Source organism: Dermacentor albipictus, chromosome 7 (assembly GCF_038994185.2).
Source record: "Dermacentor albipictus isolate Rhodes 1998 colony chromosome 7, USDA_Dalb.pri_finalv2, whole genome shotgun sequence".
Lineage (NCBI taxonomy): Eukaryota > Metazoa > Arthropoda > Arachnida > Ixodida > Ixodidae > Dermacentor > Dermacentor albipictus.
The window spans coordinates 2,506,638-2,513,293 of record NC_091827.1 but is presented as its reverse complement, the minus strand read 5'-3'; the positions used below and the strand labels follow the sequence as shown (position 1 = coordinate 2,513,293).

The 6,656-nt window shown below is 47.3% G+C and overlaps 1 long non-coding RNA gene across 1 annotated transcript; it reads left to right on the top strand.

The window, feature by feature from the left end:
• The first annotated feature begins 4,111 nt into the window (after positions 1-4,111).
• Positions 4,112-5,266, top strand: LOC139047318 (uncharacterized). The gene is made up of 2 exons (XR_011507091.1): positions 4,112-4,381; positions 4,568-5,266. It is a non-coding gene; the product is annotated as an uncharacterized lncRNA (long non-coding RNA).
• Positions 5,267-6,656: the final 1,390 nt, after the last annotated feature.

Genomic DNA, 6,656 nt, shown 5'->3' with positions numbered 1-6,656 from the left:
AGATACACAAAAGCGCGGCGCCTGCTCTGCGCCGGAAAGAAAAAAATATACAAAAGCGCGGGGCATGCTTTCACGTGACACAGATTGGCCAATTGGGGAGCGGAGGAGGCTGGGGCGACAGGAGGGGTGGAGGAGAAAGCGCCTGGGTGAGCGGGGTGGCGGAAAGATCTAAGAATGGCGCTACTTTTGGAAAATTGAGGGGCTTTAGGCTGGCTCGGTGCTTTAGCTCGGAGTAGCGAACGTTGCACGCTGTGTTTCCTGCTCTATGCGCTAGCGCTATGCCGGGCTGTTGCGCATATAACTGCAGCAAGAAGCCTGAAGATGGTGATGCCTTTTTTATACCACAAGGAAAGCGTGACGGCTTGCGCAGGATGCAGTGGGCCTCTTCGATTTTCGGAATTCTGGCCGCCCGCGGGCAGCCAGGTAGTTCCGGTTCTGACAGGAAGTCACGTGGGCTGGGATCTCAAGACAACCCAAACCTGCCCGAAGTTTGCAAAATCGAACGCCGGTACAGCTGGCCAAATGTAAACATGCTACCAGCATGGCAGCGCCCGGCGACGCCGGCGCGCGCTCGGTGTAGTCGGCCCATTTATGCGTTGCCAGCTTGAAAATATATAATTGCATTCAGGGATACGATAACTCTCGCGCGACTTGGCGCGCAGGACGCGTAGTCGGCCAACCTCGCCTTGCGCAGCGCAACAGATGGCCTCCGACGCGGCGGATGTCAAGACGCGCGAAATCGACTCGAAAGCGATGGCTGGAGGATCCCTGCTCGCAGCGAACACGTCGACCACCGGTGACATTGATGAGTTGGCGTTGTATCATCACAAGACATGAAAAAGCAGGTTATCGGGTACGTCTCATACGCATCAAATTTCGCGCCGACCTGCTTGGGCTTCGATTTCAGAAAGTTTGTTGCGGCTGATGGTGCTTCTTATTTAATGAGCTGGGGACGCGGCTGGCGCGTGAAAATGCACGTCGCCTGTGACCAGCGAAACGTTCCACACGAAAAACAACATTGGTCGCAATCACGAGAGAAATAAGCCATGCAATGTACGTGTGTCTAAATGTACCGAGTGCAATCAGTGTGTTCTTAGATCAACGGCCTGCAGTTCGAACACATATCGGTTTCGAGCTGCCACCTAAGTATACGACGGCGAGACGGAGCGAACACGGGCTAACTGCAAAGCCTTCGCTAACTGCAGAGAAAGGAGAGCTATATACATACATACGCGAAATATGTGAAAAGGAACGCCATCAGAGAAAGACGAACCCAAAATGTACCACAATGTGTGAATGAGCGTCTACAGCTTGCGTGGAACACGATGCAGATAACATGCACGCATGAGAGCGCGGCGCGCTGTTCACCGCCGCGAAGAAGCAATCAGGGGACACACACACAAAAGCTTCAAACGGTTCACCATGGCTCATATCACACCGCTTCGCGATGCGGAACGGAGCGTTAGCACCTAAAAAGATAACGCTAGAAGTAAGGAAATCCGGAGATGACCGTAGACAGTTGGCTGAACGAGGTAATTTAAGTCCTCAAGCGTCCGCGTTGCAAGCGCCCGGCGGAAGTGCGTAGCGCGGTGGGCGGAGCAACGCGAGAAAAACGACGACGCTCTGGCTGGCTCTGGCAGCCCGCGGGTAGCCAGAAGTGGAAAATCGAAGAAGCCCAGCATGACATTGGCCGAAAGAACAACATTGTGTGCGAGCTGAGGCGTCTTTCTTATAGCTCATAGCAAAGCATCCCGTAATGCTGCATTTTTTCTTTTTTTCATTCTTACGGCCTGCTCACCAGCGTTTTTGTTGCGGTTGTCCTCATGTATGATTCTGGAGCGGCTCTATCAACTCGCACGTCGCTAACTGTTGTTATTCAGACGGAAGTGCAGCATTATAGATTCTGCTTTGCGCCCTGCAAAAATTAGTGGCAAGTATACCCATGGTATTGCAGGTGATGAGCGTTAGCTAGTCAACATGGAGTTTTTTTTTAAGTTTTAAGGCGAAAGCCTTTAGATCTGTATGTTTCAAGGACGCGTTGTAAACTGGAAATATCACGTGACCCAAGGAATGCCAGAGGTGATCCAAAGCATGTCCACCCCTGTATAAGAGAATGATTACCCAAGTTAAATAATGAATCATTAGTGATTCACATAAGGTGGATTAGGGAGGATTGAGGTTGATTAGAGTGTATTAAAGAAGATTCAGGGGGATTAGAGTGCATTAAGAAGGATTAAGATGTATGAATAAAGATTAAGGTGGGTGGAGGAGGATTAAGGCGGGTTATGGTGGATAGAGGTGAAGGGCTGATGAAAAGGTATTAAGACCGATCAGGGTGGATTGGGGTGCATGAACAAGGATTAGGGTGGATAACGGCAGATTAAGGTCGATTAATGTGGATTAAGGTGAATTAGGCTTGATTAATTAGGGTCGAATAAGGTGGATTAGGGACTATGGAGCTGGATTAGGTTTGATAGATGTGTATTAGGGTGTATTAAGGTACATTGGGACTATTAAGTTGGATTAAGGTGCATGAATAAGGATTAAGGTGGATGAAGTAGCATTAAGACGGATTATGAAATATTATGGTTGATAAAGAAGGAGTAAGCCCATATAGGGTAGGCTAAAGTGCATTAGGGGCGATGTAGGTTGTATTAAGGTGGATTGGGAGTATTAAGGTGGATTAAGCTGAATTGGGGTTTATTGAGTATTAAGACCGATTAGTCTACTATAATCCTCCTAATGCACATTAATCCACATTCATCGACCTTCATTCACTTTCATCCACCATAATTCACGAAAGTCCTCCTTAATGCACCCTAAACCACCTTCATCGACCTTAATGCACTTTCATCCTCGTTAATCAACCCTAATGCTTCCTCATTCACTTTAATCCACTCTAATCCACCATAATCGTCCTTAATTCACCTTAATCCACCCGAATCCACATTCATCTACCTTAGTCCACCCTAAACCCCCTTCATTCACTTTAATTCACCCGAGCCCACCCCATAATCCTCCCTAATGCACCTTAATCCTCCTTAATTCAACCTTATCCTTCTTCATGCACTTTAATCTACCCCAATGCATTATTATCGTCCTTAATGCACCTCAACGCACCTTCATCAACTTTAATCCTACCTACTTCTCCTTTATGCGCCTTAATCCACCTTCATTCACCCTAATGCACATTCAACGACTTTAATCCACCTTAATCCTCCTTAATACACCCGAATTAATCTTAATCCAATCACTTATCAATCATTACTTTGCTAATCATTAATCATCTCTTATACGCGGCTGCACATGCTTCGGTTCGCTTCCCGCCTTCCTTCGGTAACGTGATATTTTCTGTAGCTCGCAACGGGACCTTGAAACAGAGGTCTAAGGCTTTCGCTTAATAAGCCACACACAAAGGGATGTGTCACAAGCAATACCAGATCAGACGCATGAAGTAAAGCATCTGATCATGTGGCAGAATTGTCTGGCATATAGAACTCGCCTCAAAGCTCCCTTTACATCGGTATACCCCGTCCATACGGCTTTAAGAAAAAACCAACCTCCTCATAAACGTTGCCTCCAGCATTATCGGTGCTGTTAATTAGCATTTTTCAAAATTTTCAACCCCACTGGGGCGCGCAAATGGCCCAAAATAACGCGCCTCCATAGAATCCTGCAGCCCAGGAGGAAAAATTGGAGGACGCTTAAGCTTCGCCTTCAAGAGGGGGACGCGACAGCGTTGCCGTCGATCCGCCAAGGGGTGTAAGACAATGGGCTACAGGGCAGCCATCACTTACGAGGCGCCCCGCATCGGACGCGGTGAGCGTCGAGCCATATGGTCGAGCAACGCGGCGTTCGGCGCAGCAACGAAACGTGCGCCTGAGCAAGCGGAACGAACCGAAGAACTCGGTATCTCGGAGGGGGAAATGATGCACGCCAGCCAAACGTCGTGATCGGCCAAAGCCACCTAGAAAAAAATGTAAGGCCTCCGCATGACCTCCTCTCCCCTGTCAATACGTCACGAGAGTCGGATGGTAGCGGTGGATGGGGGAGCGCTGCGTTTCTAGAACGCGGCGCGCGTTCTGAAAACAAATTTTCTCCGTGGCTGCAACGCTAGAGTGGCAACGCGTGGAGCATTTGCTTGTCGGCTTTGGTGGGGCATGCTGCACCGTAAACGCGATTGCTTTTCTTCGATTGTGCGTGGTTCGTCGTACACAGAAGCGCAACGATGCCTGGCTGTTGTTGCGCACCAAACTGCAAGTCCAATTATGACGGAGGACAAAGTGTCCGAGTGCACAAGTTCCCATCTGACCGAGCCACTCGGGAAGCATGGACGAGAGCAGTTCCTCGGAAGGACTTCTCGCCAACGAAGTACACAGTGGTAAGTATTTCTTCTCTCTATTGTTATTCTGGATTTCCAGACGAATAGGTTTCGTCAGCATAGTGCGCAATGCATTCGTGCACGCGTGCACAATAGATGGGTCTCTGCACCTGTCGACGCGCTTGTAAATTCAACATTTTCGTCGAGCTTCATACCTGTAACGGCTTGTTTTTTTTTTTATTTCAGCTCTGTGAAAAGCATTTCTTGCCATCGGATTACTTGAAGACTCCATCTTACACGGACGTCAAGACAGGAAAAGTGGTCGAAGTTGCCATGAAAAACATTCGTCTGAAGAAAACTGCAGTTCCGAGCTTGTTTCCCAATTGCCCTGCCTATTTATCGCGTCCGCAAGTGTGCGTTCGAGAAGCGCCGGCTGCCAAAAGAGCGCGCTTGGAAGCCACATATTTGCAAAAAGCAATAATGATTTCTCAGCAAACCCAAGCAGAAGAGGACGCCAAAAATCTGGTTGGTAGCTTTGCGGACTTGCTGAAGGCCTTGCCAAGCTTTCAGTGTTCGGACTTCTGTACAGTTTTCAACAAGGGCTCCAAGGTTTTCTTTTTGGACTTGTCACTTCAATCTGCTCCTGCAGTCCGTACTTCGGTGATCGTGTCCACAGACCTGCGCGTCGAAGTATTTTTTGGTGAAACGGGTGTGAGGAAGTGTGGTGATGTTTTAGTTCCTGAAAAGCTGTGCGACTTGAGAGATTTGAAAAGTGTGTTACACATGATCGAACAGACACGTACGGATATCAGCACTGAGCGTTCTGAAAAGGCCCGTAATCTACTGACATTGGTTTCGACATTGCTAGAGGAAGTAAGTGGAAAACATTTCGCATGCGAGTTGCAAGAATGGCATTTTGAAGTGCTTAAATTCTTGAAGAGTCAAGTTGATCTTGTTTTGAATGATGCTGGCCGATATCCCCCCGATTTATTGGTTTTTGTTAGCCTTTTGTTCACAATTTCACCTCATGCATATAGATTCCTGAGAAGTTCGATGAAGCTTAAGATGCCGCATCCTGATACGATCAGAAGACTGTGTTCATCGTACGATGTACGCCCTGAAACGGAGCAGCAAGAATGTAGCTTTCTTTCCTATGCAAAGCATATTGTAAGCACATATAAAGAGCATGAAAAGACTGTAACGTTAATGATTGATGAGATTCACCTTCAATCATTTTTTGATTACAAGGCTGGGTTGGTTACTGGTGCTGCGGTAAATTCATCGACTGCAGTAAGAACTGCCCACGTATTTATGATACAGAGCCTGCTTTCTTCAAACAAGGATGTTGTACACATCCTTCCTGTGGCACAAATCGATGCTAAGGCGCTGCACGACTTCCTTCGGAAGATTGTTCTTGATCTAGAGGCATCTGGTTTTAGAATAATCGCGGTGATCTCGGACAATAACTCCATAAACAGAAAAGCCATGTCCTACTTCGCTAAGCCGGCAAGTGTCAGCATTGTTTACCAGCATCCTGCTGACCCATCACGACCCCTGTTTTTTGTGGTGGACCCAGTTCACATACTAAAGTGTATAAGAAATAACTGGCTGAATCAAAGAAACATTGGCAAATGCATGTACTTTCCTGAACCGAAGAGTGATGAGGCTGAACCAAAGATACTTACAGCATCTTTCAAGGTATTATGCCAGCTGCACGAAGCTGAAAAGCATGAGCTCTTGAAGCTAGCACCAACGCTCACTTTGAAGGCACTGAACCCCTCAAACATGGAACGGCAGAATGTTAAACTGGCCCTAAAGATTTTTAACTCATCTACTCTTGCTGCTCTCAGTGTTGCAACGTTCCAGCATGCAAAGGAAACCTCTCAATATGTCGACACCATTTTGACTTGGTGGAACATTGTTAACGTCAAGACGCCAAGAAAAGGACAGCGGTTGCGAGATCAATTGCAAGGTCCAATAGTTTCATCGTCATGTCCTCAACTAGAATTCTTAGACAGAATAGTTCAATGGCTTGATTACTGGAGAAGCCTCGAACATGACAATGGCCGCTTGACACGTGAAACGCACATAGCTTTCAGCCACACTACCCATGCCTTGCACGAACTTGCCATATACTGTCTCAAAGAGCTTCATTTCGAGTATGTTCTTTTGGGCAAATTTCAAACTGATAGCTTAGAGGATCGCTTTGGAAAGTACCGGCAATTGTGTGGTGCCAATTACCACGTGTCTATAAGGCAGATATATGAATCTGAAAACAAATTGCGTTTGCAGAAGGTTCTGGACCTGCCAGATTTGGACATTTTACTGCCACCGA